General features: G+C 43.0%; 4 long non-coding RNA genes across 6 annotated transcripts; 1 reads left to right on the top strand and 3 right to left on the bottom strand.

Moving 5' to 3' along the window:
• Positions 1 to 1,994: 1,994 nt before the first annotated feature.
• LOC147186053 (uncharacterized) lies at positions 1,995 to 2,708 on the bottom strand. Its single transcript, XR_015099298.1, has 2 exons — positions 2,610 to 2,708; positions 1,995 to 2,439 (listed from the first exon to the last, which is right to left on the bottom strand). It is a non-coding gene; the product is annotated as an uncharacterized LOC147186053 (long non-coding RNA).
• A 962-nt stretch (positions 2,709 to 3,670) lies between these two features.
• On the top strand, positions 3,671 to 4,712 carry LOC147186054 (uncharacterized). The gene is made up of 2 exons (XR_015099314.1): positions 3,671 to 3,923; positions 4,170 to 4,712. It is a non-coding gene; the product is annotated as an uncharacterized LOC147186054 (long non-coding RNA).
• Positions 4,713 to 6,621: 1,909 nt separating this feature from the next.
• On the bottom strand, positions 6,622 to 11,841 carry LOC147186055 (uncharacterized). 3 transcript variants are annotated; one of them, XR_015099313.1, is made up of 6 exons: positions 11,296 to 11,841; positions 10,853 to 10,945; positions 7,816 to 8,342; positions 7,483 to 7,736; positions 7,063 to 7,197; positions 6,622 to 6,950 (listed from the first exon to the last, which is right to left on the bottom strand). It is a non-coding gene; the product is annotated as an uncharacterized LOC147186055 (long non-coding RNA). The 3 variants fall into 3 exon arrangements; XR_015099312.1 differs by having other exon boundaries at positions 6,622 to 7,197; positions 7,816 to 7,967; positions 8,283 to 8,342; positions 11,296 to 11,776; XR_015099311.1 differs by having other exon boundaries at positions 6,622 to 7,197; positions 11,296 to 11,840.
• A 345-nt stretch (positions 11,842 to 12,186) lies between these two features.
• LOC147186056 (uncharacterized) lies at positions 12,187 to 14,230 on the bottom strand. The gene is made up of 4 exons (XR_015099275.1): positions 13,723 to 14,230; positions 13,223 to 13,340; positions 12,520 to 12,615; positions 12,187 to 12,417 (listed from the first exon to the last, which is right to left on the bottom strand). It is a non-coding gene; the product is annotated as an uncharacterized LOC147186056 (long non-coding RNA).
• Positions 14,231 to 14,388: the final 158 nt, after the last annotated feature.

Genomic DNA, 14,388 nt, shown 5'->3' on the forward strand with positions numbered 1-14,388 from the left:
CGCCGGACCATAGTGCTCGTGCTTAACCATTAGGCTAAACCCGCTTGGCATTTCCGGTGTTAAAAGTCCTATTTGTCTCTTGTAACGTTGCCACGAGTCGGTGATATAATTGTTAATTTTAATAAATATGACCAATAAACAGGAAATTTTCAACCCCAAGATAGTCGAGTGGTTAAAGACATTGCCTTTGATTCGGTTGTACTCGTGTTCGAATCCCCTTTTCTCCTCATCTGAACTTATGCAGCCATCTGCTGCCGGCAGTGAGGATCGAACCCGAGTCGGCCGAATCGGAGGCAAACTTTTAGACCACTTGACTATGCAGATTGAGTTTTACGGTGACGTCTAAGTCCTTCTTAATGAAATGCCTAAGTATAACACCAATAAAGACGTGTAATCTATGTGACGTCCCAACTGCAATCTGGTTTAGTTGTCTAGGACGACGAGTTTGGTCTTGACAGTCCTGGTTCGGTTCCAGGTCGTTGCCTTATATTAATGGCAATGACTTGTACCATTCTTTTCGATCATGAAGTCCGATGTCAACACCATTTCTCACTCTGGGTGTAGTTACTCCAGTCATCCACAGGAGGGCAGTATTTCACCCAGCACCTCGTACTTCTCCCGTTTCCTTGAAACTTTGATCGGACTGGAATTCCCCATGCACACTTTCGTTTTTTGTTTGTGTGTGTGAGAGGCTCACTTGAACAAAACGAACACACTGTGTCGTTGGTTATTTCAGTTTTATTTGGAGGAACACAAGATGAAATTTCACATCTGGAAATCCAAGCCACCGGGTGGCAGCATCATGCATACACAAACGAAGACATACGATTGTAACTCTTGTAAATAAATCAGTCACTTCAGGAGAAGTCTTTTGTTTTGTTTTCACTGTTAAATTAATCACCACAGCTTTTATTGCAACCCACTAGAAAACAAACAAATACACAAATGTCATCAGAAGTCCACCAGGGAAGGTCCGATATGACCTAGTAGCGATGTACTTGCTCATTAATGTTTTGTGAAATATGACGATAGATCTATCTGTAGATCAAGATATATCGAGCAAAATCTATCTCCAGATCTAGATAGATATATCAACATATCTAGATCCATCTATAGATCTGGATCTATTTTTCTTTAGATTTAGATCTCTACATCTATCGAACGTAGTGTCAGTGTGTGTCCCTTAAATGGATTGAAAACATACAACATGCATTTGTTCTTCGTCTCAAGCTGTTTTTGTTTTGGAGAGGTGGTCAAATAAATACGTTTTGAATGAGAAAATCATATTTGCATTGTCTTATTTGATTCAGCAGGTGCACGTGATGTTTCGATGGACAAATCCATGAATATAAACAGAAATATGCTTTCAGAGGAGCATGCAGAGAAAACGTGTTGGAAGTCGAGCATGTGTTACCTGTGCGCAAAATGTCCACAGCCGACGTGGAGACATTATTTTACTGCAAACGCCTCTGCTCGTGTAAACAATCAAAACAGAGCTGAGCGAGCCCGAAAGCAACGGAACGAACTTCGCTCGTGTGTTGAAGGCACACAAAACAATGTCAACACGAACGCACCGGTCAACTCAAACAGTTCCTGGTTTTCGTTCTAGGTCCGGCTTTCCCTTCCGGGTCAATAGTGACGTCATACGATTTTCAAAAATAATCTAACACGAGATATACACATGAGTAAATTCCTTGTGTGTTTTACACACTTGGGACAATAAATCTAATTCTGATAGATGTCTTGCTTGTCTCCTTTTTTGTTCGTTCGGTCAGTCGTTAACTTTGCTTTTGTGATGATCGTTTCATAATGGCTGCGCGGGGCTCGCAAAATCGTGTCGACGGAAGCCTTCCACGTTCGAATTGGCTCTTGCGAATAATCACCACTAGAGGGCATACGAACACAAACAGGGAAACAACTCAATGGGGAATAACTGTTTCGATGTGTGTTAATGTCAATTCAAAGAAAGAATTCCTGAACGAATTTCATTCACATGACTGTCAACATTTTAATCAAACAACAAACGTTCATTGACGTTCAGACTGTTGAGAACACACACGCACACATAAGCAATGTTTTGACTTGGCTGTTTTCACCAGGCGAAGCACTTTGACTCATTTCAAAAGAGTTCAACTATGGACATTTATTAAGGAATCATTTGTGTCCTGCGGAGACTTGGACCTTGCTGACTTCTGGACTGACAGCGTTCAGGAGAACCAGTGGGTCTGCATCTCTTCGGACATCGAGAAAGAGGTCATCTGGCCAGAACGCCTGGTGCTTAAAGTCGGGAATCGTGTGAAGAGCAGTGGACTGAAGCGGCCTCGCACAAATTAATCAGCCCGTGTTTTGATCAGAACGGCCCGAGTGCTCGTTCCTGCCGTAAGATGTGCATCGACCCCCAGCGACGTCAGATCTCGACGCCGGTCCGCTTCCTGGATTCTAGTGACAGGAACAATAAGTCCCTCAAGAGTGACTTCGCAAGCGGCGACATCGACGTCCGAACGTGGGCGCTTCCCATCGAAGACCAGGCGGCCGACTACTTTTATTTTTGCGAGATGACAACTTGAAGATTAAAAAACAATCTGTATGTGTGAAAGAATGTTACTCACTGCTTTTGTTTTCATGACAGGACGGTGGAGGCTTGGGTCAAAGATGCAAAGGACGTGTGTGCTAGTACACACTGATAAATGTTTGCTTGAGGTTTTGTGATGACGTAACCAATGTGGTCGTGTGCGCGTACATCGGTCTCCCTGTAGGGCAGACATTATTTTAAAAAAATTCTAAAGGTCTTTAGTCATGAAAAATATTTAATTCGCATGCATTTCAAATGAACGTAATCCACATTAAGATCATTAAAAAAATATCCGGCAATGTGACCTGTTTTTAAGTCACATTTTGACACAGGGAAGACCAAGTCCTTAAAACAAAAATACTTAAATATGTCGTTTTTTCGAGCCAAAAACGCCTTACTATATATACTATGCCGTTTTTTTCGGGCCAAAAACGCCTTACTATACTATGTCGTTTTTTTCGGGCCAAAAACGCCTTACTATACTATGTCGTTTTTTTCGGCTCAAAAACGCCTTACTATACTATGTCGTTTTTTTTCGGGCCAAAAACACCTTACTATACTATGTCGTTTTTTTCGGCTCAAAAACGCCTTACTATACTATGTCGTAAAACGAAATTTCAATTTTAATTTTGTTATCTCAAAATCTTTAGTTTTCAAATGTATACACCTTTTTAGAAAAGGAATAATCTTTTTTTAAGCAATCTTTTAGACCACATCCATGTCATTTAAAAAGACACATCTTTATTTATTTTCTGTTTATTTCAAATAACCCGGTCCACATCGGTGTCATCAATTCGAACCCAAACACGTCCAGAAGCGTTCGGTGACGTTGCGGCTGGCCAGCACATTGCACTTCTCCAAGATCATTCGATATGTCACACAGGACACGACTTTTGAGTGAGCAATCACGTCTCGCTGGTGGATGTTTTCAGGATCCAAACCTCCATGCCGCACACTCTCACGCCACCAACAGTTTTGTTGGAACTATATGGGGTGAATGGGTTTCAAAATAAGAGTAAAAAAAGGACGTTTTGTGTTGTCTGCCTTAATGTTGCTAACTTAACTGCGTTTGACGTCACTCATTGTTTACAACGGAAGCCCGGAGGTCGGCTTCCCTGAAAAGGTTAATGCACGCTGTCGTAAGCTCCACCAGTGTAAATACGAGATTTTGGGCATTTACTAAATTTCAGCAGAAGCAAAAACTGATGCTTCTGTGACACGCGTGGCTGTTATTTGCCGAGACGGTTTAAAACGGACCCAAGTACGTTTCTCTTCAAAGTTCCCCCGTACATCATTTAAGATAGTGACAGCATGGACACGGGATGTCACCGCTATGGATGGCGCGGACGAGGTGAGTTTTCATTAACTTTACGGTTAAAAGTGGTGTCAGAATGTTTGCTTCGGTGGCCAAACTTCACCTTTGAAGAATGGACACGTGAAAGTTTTAGGCTGGCAAAATGACGTTTATTGTTATGAGCACATTTAAAATGAATGCCATGATCAGTATTATTTGTTCATCTGTTGCTTCACAACGACATGATACACATCGGATTGGAATAAGAATGCAAAATAACCCAAATATGGATGGCATCTCAAGGTGGTGTGAGGGGTTCGTTTGATGTCAAAGGTCTGCGGTGATCACAGGGAATGCGGAGAACCCCCCCCCCCCCCCCCCCATTTGTGCCACGCCGCCTCTGCCCATGGGTGCCTCCGTCTCCACCCGTCCATCATCTCCGGCTCACGGGTCCAAAAATGACACTCGACGCACCCCACCCTGCAACCTCCTTCCATTCCTTCCAGTTGACTGGCTGCTCTATGGAGGGTGACACTGGGCCAATTTGATCTGGGGTCCCCCTCAGTGAGTCATCTTGGACCTTCCCTGCTGGACTTCTGATTACATCAATCAGTGACACATTTGTTTGTTTGTTTGTTTTTCTAGCGGGTTGCATTCAAAGGTGTGGTGATGTATTGATGTGATATCCCCCAAAAGACTTCCCCTGAAGTGACTGATTTATTTACAAGAGTTACAATCGAATGTCTTCGTTTGTGTATGCATGATGCTGCCACCCGGTGGCTTGGATTTCCAGATGTGAAATTTCATCTTGTGTTCCTCCAAATAAAACTGAAATAACCAACGACACAGTGTGTTCGTTTTGTTCAAGTGAGCCTCTCACACACACAAACAAAAAACGAAAGTGTGCATGGGGAACTCCAGTCCGATCAAAGTTTCAAGGAAATACTGCCCCCCTGTGGCTGTCTAGAGCAACTGCACCAAGTGAGAAATGGGGTTGACTCGTGATCGAAAAAAGTGCCATTAATATAAGGCAACGACCTGGAACCGAACCAGGACTGTCAAGACCAAACTCGTCGTCCTAGACAACTAAACCAGATTGCAGTTGGGACGTCACATAGATTACACGTCTTTATTGGTGTTATACTTAGGCATTTCATTAAGAAGGACTTAGACGTCACCGTAAAACTCAATCTGCATAGTCAAGTGGTCTAAAAGTTTGCCTCCGATTCGGCCGACTCGGGTTCGATCCTCACTGCCGGCAGCAGATGGCTGCATAAGTTCAGATGAGGAGAAAAGGGGATTCGAACACGAGTACAACCGAATCAAAGGCAATGTCTTTAACCACTCGACTATCTTGGGGTTGAAAATTTCCTGTTTATTGGTCATATTTATTAAAATTAACAATTATATCACCGACTCGTGGCAACGTTACAAGAGACAAATAGGACTTTTAACACCGGAAATGCCAAGCGGGTTTAGCCTAATGGTTAAGCACGAGCACTATGGTCCGGCGAGTGCGTGTTCGAGCCTCACCCCAAGCAACTCTTTACTGCCTCGTTTTTTCCTGTCTAAATTGTTTCTTACAATTCTTTTTTTTTTTACTTTGTTCAATAAAGCTTTTGAAAAAAACAGCACGTGATGACGTCGTTAGCAAAAACCTATTTAAGCTGCGACTAATTGAACAAACGGTCTCTTTCACCTCCAAGGAGACGCCTTCACGTCGACCAAAAGGTTGGACAAACGCGACGTTTTAACTGTCTTTTCTTACCTAACTTTTTCCCATTTTTAACATTAACTCACCTTTTCAGCCTGTTCAACTCTTCCACGGTAAGTCGCCTGCAATTTTAAATGGCACATTGTAAGATCAAACTAATTCTCGTTTTGCAATTCTTTTTCCTTTGCAGCGTGCTGACAAGGTAAGTTGCCGGCGTTTACAAACTGAACGTTTCATTGTCGTCTCGTCGTTGCTAACTTTTGTAACTTCACATTAATTCACGTTTTCAGGCTCTTCCACGGTAAGTCGCCTGCAATTTTAAATGGCACCATGTTCGATTGAACTAACGTTATGCAATTTTCTTTTTCCTTTCCAGCATGCTGAGGTGAGTTCCCGGCGGTTGACAAACTGAACGTTTAAAGTTTCTTTTTAGTCTTGTCGTTGTTAACTTTTGTAACTTAACATTAATTCACGTTTTCAGGCTCTTCCACGGTAAGTCGCCTGCAATTTTAAATGGCACCATGTTCGATTGAACTAACGTTATTCAATTTTCTTTTTCCTTTCCAGCGTGCTGAGAAGGTAAGTTGCCGGAGTTTGACAAACTGAACGTTTAACGTTTCTTTTTAGTTTTGTAAGTTAACATGAATTCACGTTTTCAGGCTGTTTAATTCTTCCACGGTAAGTCGCCTGCAATTTTAAATGTGGCACTATGTTTGGGTTTTTTTAAAAAAAACATTTTTACTCCTTTCCAGCGTGCTGAGCAGGTAGGTTGCCAACGTTTGTATTTCCACAATTACAATGAGACTCTGCTCTTACTTTGTTGTAACTGTGTCATTTCTGTCCACAGGCTTCCATCTTGAAGTGAATGGCCAAATTGACTCTTACAAAAAGCTTTTGCAGACTTGTTTTAAAGAGGGGGGGGGGGCTTTTTTCCATGAGCTTACCAAATGTCATGTTGCTAACTATTTCTTTGTCCTTGCAGGCCACTGCCAAAGTGTTCAGCTCAGCCCCGCTCTCGTCACTGGTGAGACAAAAACACTATGCGCATCCAATAATGTTTTAATGCGTTTCAGCAAATGGTGAAGACTTCCTTAGATGATGATCTATTCAGGTGGGAACGAACAAATGTCAAAAGTTCGTGCCGCACCGACCTTACTGTTCAATGCACGGTTTGAAAAAGCACGTTGACAGTCTGGCCTCAAGTTGCTGTTTTGCTCCTGTACAAGACTAAAGGATGGTGAAGACATCGTAAATGACTTGCATTCACAATTCCTGACATTTTATTTTGTGCGCAGTTGAACGGCATCTTGACTTCATCCAGCGCTGCCTCAGGAACAAGGTAACGGCGAATGAGGCTGGCTTCGAGCACACTGCAAAACAAAATGGCTGCTGCAAACATTTTTAACCAATTTCTCTTTTGCAGTTCCCCCAAAGCTGCACTGGGACGAGGGTCTCTCGGGGCCATCAAAAAGGTAACTTTACCATTCTGTGCTTGTTTACTTATTTTTTTCTTCCTGCTTCTGTCCAACAGGTGGCGCCAAAGCATCGCTTGGTGGCGGAGAACTTGGCGTGGACGGGCCCAAAAAGTACCGTAGATCTTTTTCTCCACTGATGCTTCTGTTGGAAAAGACTGGTTTAAAAAAACTACCTGGTTGTTGTTGCAGGTGGTGGAGGAAACGTTGCGACATTATCAACGTTCTTTGAGATGACCCGAAATGCTGACGAGCTTGGGAAAAAAAAAATTGGTCTGTGCAGAGATGCTTTTCGTTCAAGTGCCATGGTGGCACTTGAACTAAAAGTTCAAGACGCTGCGCAGAGAACATTTCTACATTGCATCTGAAATCTTGACGCACATTAAATGAATCAAAGTCCAATTGAAAGCTTGGCTGGTCCATTGCTTACCTCTTGTGTTTCGGCTTGTCCACTGTGAAGCCTTCTGAAGCGGTTGCTTTTTTTTGGCCGGAAGGTGGCAGACTTTGGGGGAAGAGGAGTTGGAGAAGTTGGCGCTGGTGGCAGCGGGTTTCATCTCACAGAAACCATGCAGCGTGAATGTTGTGACTCGTGTCTTGCTGTTTTCCAGAAGTGACGTCACGCTGCCTCAGGAAACTGTCCGCCTGGATCTTTTCTCCCCTCTGGTCTGTGACGTGACATGCAACCTGCAAGTGAAATAAATGGTCATGGCAACAAAACGTGGTCGCACGAAATACATTGTTGAGTGTGAGGCTCTTTGCTTACTCTGTATTTTGCTTCTGCGTCGTCAGCTGGAGGACGCCATCCAGGAGAGGCTGAAGCAAACTTTGGAGCAGTCCGCCAACATGGTTCGATTCCTGCAGTAGACCTCCAAGGTGCTCTTCCTCACTGGTGGGAGTCATCTCGTCTCAAATTTGCTGCACCAGAAATGCACTGTAACTGCGTGTTCTTTTTCTTAGGTCCACTTCACCAGGCAGCGACTGTCGTCCAACACTTGGCTTGAACAAGTTTCTCAGTCGGCAGTAAGCTTTGAATGCTCGAAACTCCAGCCTTCTCAATGCCGTCTTTGATCCAATATTGTTTGTTTCCAGGTGCTGAGCCAAACGGTGATTTGTCCTGCTCATGCAACTGTGAGAGCACTTGGTCAGAGTCCCAGAAGACCGACGTCTCTTCACCCTCTGCTGGTTGATTTTTATCACATTTGCTGCACAAGAAGGTGACTTTGAACTCACCAGTGGCGTTTTTGTCTTAGGTCCACATGCTGCTCCACTTCTGCTGCCACGGGCTGAAGACTTCACCAGGCAACAAAAAGCATACAGCCAACAAGTCACCTAACTTGTAAGTTTGACTTTTTTTTTGTTTGACTTTTTTTTTGTTTGACTTTTTTTTTGTTTGACTTTTTTTTTGTTTGACTTTTTTTTTGTTTGACTTTTTTTTTGTTTGACTTTTTTTTTGTTTGACTTTTTTTTTGTTTGACTTTTTTTTTGTTTGACTTTTTTTTTGTTTGACTTTTTTTTTGTTTGATTTTTTTTTTGTTTGATTTTTTTTTTTGTTTGACTATTTTTTTTGTTTGACTTTTTTTCTTTGAAAATAAAAACATTAAAAAAAACTTGTCTGAACTTTTCTTCACAAATGAAAACATTTCTCGGAAAATAAAAGTGGGTGGGGTGAGAAGGAAGTGGGTGTGGCTATGCAAATCAATGACCAGCAAGTGATCTGATTGGTGGACTCTCCCATTTAGGGGTGGGGCTATGCAAATTTAAAGGCATGCATCAATTTGATTGGTTGGTTTGAAGAGTGGGCGGGGTTATGGTAAATTAACATAGTGGGTGTGGTTATGTAAAATGAAAGATATGCAGCTCACTGATTGGTCGATATGTGTTGGGATGGGCGGGATTATACAAATTATTCAGCATACTACATTCTGATTGGCTGAATTTGAATGGGTGGAGCCATGCTAATCAGCATAAAATCAGGCTAATTAACATAGTGGGCATGGTTATGCAAAATGGGCGGTACAAAGCTCACCGATTGGTTGATTTGGTCGATGGTGGGCGTGTATATGCAAAATAATTTGCATACTTCATTCTGATTGGCTGGATTTTGAAATGGGTGGAGCCACGTTACACATTTGCATAGACCCCCGGGAAATTAACATAGTGGGCGTGGTTATGCAAAGTGTCAATGTGAGCAGCTCCCTGATTGGCTGGTTTCTTTCAGTATGGGCGTGGTTATGCAAATTGATTAGCATGCTGTCCTCTGATTGGCTGGATTTTGAAATGGGCGGAGTCACATTAAAATTTTACATAGGTCCCAGACATTTTGCATAGTGGGCGTGGTTATGCATATCAATTAGGGTGTTTGGTGGGCGGGCTTCTTTTCCCATTTTTAAGGCTTTGCATGAATGGCAACTGGTTTACTGGAAGACATTCGGCCTCTCGTCCGAGCAGACTTCGTCGATCGATGCTCAAGGCCAGAAAGGGCGAGCTGTCCTTTCTGGCGTTTGCGCACGAACCGAGGAAGCCTGCTCGGACGAGAGGCCAGACGTCTTCCAGGACAACACCAACAAGTCCGGTTGCCATCCATAACAGGGCCACTTCAAACTCGGTGAGCAACGAAACACGGAGACTCCAATTGAACAATATACTGACAAGCATTTATTTTTTTTCTACAATGTCTCATCCTTTTACCAACAAAGCTTGACTAAAGTTCCACACCGACACAAACTGACCGGCAGTACATCGATGCCAGCAGCAGAGGACCCCATGTTGACTGCTTGAGGAAGCTTGGACTGCACAACACTGACACACGTGGAGGCAGGCAACAGCATCACTCACCGCTTCTGAACATGTGCTTTGGAGAAAATGCAATATTTTCAACTATTTGGGAAAGCACACGTTCAGAAGCGTTGAGTGATGCGTGCGCATGTGCCATCCAGTCCATGAAACTGAGGTGAAAGTGCACTGAAATGACATCACACACCTCAAGCACACAAATTGGCGCTGTCCGCTGCTGCTTTCTTGTACAGCCGGTCAGCCAGTGTTGTATGTCTCACTTAAGTCACACACAAACATTTTGTCGCTGTCATGTGACAATCACAGATGTCCATTTTTGTCTTTTGAATTTTTTTTTTCCGTTCAGACAACCGATCAATGTAAAACATTTGAAATCGACAAAATGGACATCTGTGTTTTTCAGAGGACAGCAACAAATTTGTCAAATCCTGCTCCGACTGACCTAAAACTTTAGATTTAGTGTTGTGCCACCATGATCAACAATTGCACCAAGTTTTATTCAAGTCAAAATCTGCTTGGTTCAATTTTTTGAGTGATGAAAAATTTGTTTTTGACCCTTAGTGGCACATCACACACCTCCTCAAGCACAAAAACTGGTGCTCTCCTCTGCTGCTTTCTTGTACAGCCTGTCAGCCAGTGTTGTATGTCTCACTTAAGTCACACACAAACATTTTGTCACTGTCGTGTGAAAAACACAGATGTCCATTTTTGTCTTTTGAATAATTTTTTTTTGTTTAGACAACCGATCAATGTATAACATTTGAAATTGACAAAATGGACATCTGTGTTTTTCGCAAGACAGCAACATATTTGTAAAATCCTGCTCCGACTGACCTAAAACTTTAGATTTAGTGTTGTGCCACCACTATCAACAATTGCAGCAAGTTTCGATCAAATCAAAATCTGCTTCATTCAATTTTTTTGAGTGATGAAATGCCTTAGTGGCACCACACACACCTCCTCAAGCAGACAGCATGCTGTCCTCGGTCTCCAAAAAATGCACACACCTGTCCAAAAGCAGGTTTCCATCATTGGAGTGCAGATCCATCCATGTGCTGAACACTTGAGTCAGTGGCAGCAGTGTTCATCCCTCCTCCAGCCTGTCAGGGAAACGAACACAGAGCGATGAGTGAGGTCATTTGCATACGCGTTGGGCAAATTTGCATAAATCTTCCCAAACAACACCCTGAAAGTATGACAACACTCGCAATTACCTGTCACTCATTATGACATTTAATGTTATTTTTGTTTTTACGACGGGCCGTCTGTTCATTGTTTTTAACAAAAAGAAGGATTCGCATTATGTCTCGTGAGATTGTGTCAACGAACCAAACGTTTTGGTCTATTCGTACTACCACGCTAAACAGAAGACAATGTTTCTGTTTTTAACATTGAAATGGTTTTTCGAGGGGCATCCAGTGTAAACGAGAAAAGCTTGAGCATGCGTCACCTTGGCACAAGTCGCCACTTTTTCACGTAGACTGACAGCAACCGACGCTGAGACAACATTCCTTCTTTGTGGTCGTCTACTGTGCACGTAAACAATACAAAAAAACGCCTTACTTGGCGCTAACGTAGTTAAACTAACTAAGCTCACGTGTTCGAATCGGGCAAAACAACATTAGCCAACAAGACGTCAAGACAAGCTAATGCTCGTTTCCGTTTCCGGTTCTTGTTTATGTGTTTGGGGGTCGGACATCAAAGACCGACTTGAATGATTTCTTCAGCTGCGATGTGGATGAAGACTCGGGCATGGGCAACAATTGAGTTGGGCGATATGGCCTTAGAATGAATAATTTGATTTCTTTCTTCTCCTCGGCAAGAATTAAAGCTGGCATTTTCCGTTTGAAATCGCGACGTCGAGCTTTTTTTTTCCTCGCCGCGGAATTCAAACGCTAACCGAAGCTGTGGGGTTCATGACGTCGCTCTGGGAGACCTTCAGCGAACCGCCAGTCTTCCTGTTTTGTCTCCCTCTGTTGGCCATTTTGTATATAGTCCTCTGGACTGGTTGGATTTGGGAAAGTAAATTCCTTGTGTGTTTTTCAGACTTGTGCAATAAATCTAATTCTGATTCAAGTCTTGCTCGTCTGCTTCTTTTGTCGATCAGCCAGTCTTTAACTTTGCTTTTGGGATTATCATCGTTTTAAAATCGCTGCGCGGTGCTCACAAAGTCGTGTCGGGCGGGGGGGGGGGCTTTCACGAAAGAATTGGCTCCTGCGAATAATCACCACTAGAGGGCAGACGAACACTAACAGGGAAACAATGGGGAATATAAAGACACAGTTTCAACGTGTGTTCGTGTCAATTCAAAGAAAAAAATCCGAAACGACTTTCATTCCCATGACTGTCAACATTTTAATCAAACAACAAACGTTCATTGACGTTCAGACTGTTGAGAACACACGCGCACACACAAGCAGTGTTTTGACTTGGCGGTTTTTACCAGGCGAAGCACAACAAGAGTTCAACTCCGGACATTTATCAAGGAATCATTTGTGCCCTGCGGAGACGGTGGACTTGTTTAGGGGGCTGCGATGGCGCGTGGGACCTTGTTGACTTCTGGGCTTGTCATCTGGAAACCAAAGAATGTTCAAATCAAAGCCTGCTCATTGTCACTGAAATACAAAACAATTCTTCCAGGAAAGAATCGAAGTGTCGTCATCAACGCACTCACACATTCGTGTTTATCTCATGTCCACAGGAAGGGGATCTCTCGGGACTGCATCAGCATGCCCTTCAGGTTCACCAACACCAACGATGCCAGGACCCACTGCACAGCAAAGAGACACAAAACAAAAACAATAAAATTAAAAAAGACGGAATCGTGCTGGGAAAATGTTGAGTACAATGATGTTACTTACAAAATATGTCATCTGAAATGTCAGACAAAAAATTTGCATTTTTAAATTTAGTCATAAAAACAAAGTCTCAAACTAGGAAAATATAAAATAATTTTATTGATATTTCACTTAAATTAAAAAAAGTAAAATCATGAAAAAAAATTCTGATCAAACAATCTAAAATAACACTGGTCAAAATCCAATTTTAATCAGATATGGCTTTAGGCATCCCTAAACATATTTTTGATGCTGATTTTTTTTTTTTTTGCGAGCAGAACAGGTTCTGGAGATATTTCCATTCTTTGCTTTTAAGCCTTTCATGCACCAATCATGACAACTTGCAACCTGACAACATTATCGCCTGTCCACTGAAAGGGACCGTGGTTAAAAAATGAAGTCAACATTTGTTGGCCAGTGTAATAAAACTACATCATTAAAAAAAACATTAAACATTATCTGAATATTGTTGAAACATGTACAAGTCAACAAAAAAATCAAACATGTCATGAAGACAATGTGCGGCGAGTGACCGGCGACCTGCTTTCGGCCTTCCGAGCTCTCCTGCACAGCCGTCCGTCCTGGAGAGAGGCAGACTGGCAGGAAACAAGCGGAAACCGGCGCCTCACGTCTTGCTCACGACAAACGCAATCAGCTCCTAGAGGCAAAAAAAAATTCTATTTCACGAGCGCGATATGATTTTTTTTCAAGGGGCGGGGGCACAATACTGGATTCCAATCATGTGTGATTGTGAAAAAGTGTGACACTGTTGTTGAGGTGGATGATTTTTTTCCCAGTCAGTTAGGTAAAGGTGTGTTAATTTATATTGTTGAAAGTACGTTACAAAGAAAACATTCATCTCCATTTATGACGGAGAGAGCGTCGGAATGTGATTGACTTAGACCTTTTTCTCAATAAGTCCCTTCACATTATATTTCACATATTACACTGCCAGACGAAAGTACTGAAAGAAGGTCCTATTATGGTACATCCAAAATTCTCTCCAGAGCTGTATATATTTTGTTATAGATTTTACTTGCCCACAAGGTCGGATTCAACCCGCGTTGGGTATCATCAGCCACTTCACACACGCAGTAAATCAGCGTGTTTGCTTGATTTTCTTCAGAGCTAGCATTCAGGTTACTTGCCGGGCGGAATTTTTCGAATCTCCGGATCCATTTGTCCCACTGCTACGGTTCTGAAAAGTCAAAGGGCTCCGGTGGCTGGATGTGGCACGCGGCCGCGCGGTGACGACTGGTCCCGCAGCCCGCCGTGCGCCCGCCCGGCGCCGCGGCTCCTTCGTCTCCGTCGCTCATTCCCTCTTGCCCGTCGTGTGCAAAAGATCCTCCTCACGCATTCCACGTCAACAACAGGACTTCGGACACCATGTCATGTTCTCGAATGAGGCGCACATGAGTCCAACAGTTCGCTAACATGAAGAAACGTCATTTTACTTCCCCGACGCACGTCTGCAGCGTCTCCAGTCTCTCCGCTCGCTCCCGACGCACACATGTGACGACATCACACAGCGACTCTGTTGTCTTTGTCGTACAAGACTAAGCCACAGTGTGGAAATGCGTAAAAATATTAAAGGGACGGACGGAAAGAAGAAAGGGGCCGGTACAAACAGTTGCTTCTTTGTGTCTTGTAAATCGGTCTCTCTCTCACGTGAGTGACGCATATGAACACCAAGTCATCATCCTCGC

Source organism: Hippocampus guttulatus, chromosome 22 (assembly GCF_054856545.1).
Source record: "Hippocampus guttulatus isolate MCC_2025c chromosome 22, RoL_Hgut_1.0, whole genome shotgun sequence".
Taxonomy (NCBI): Eukaryota; Metazoa; Chordata; class Actinopteri; order Syngnathiformes; family Syngnathidae; genus Hippocampus; species Hippocampus guttulatus.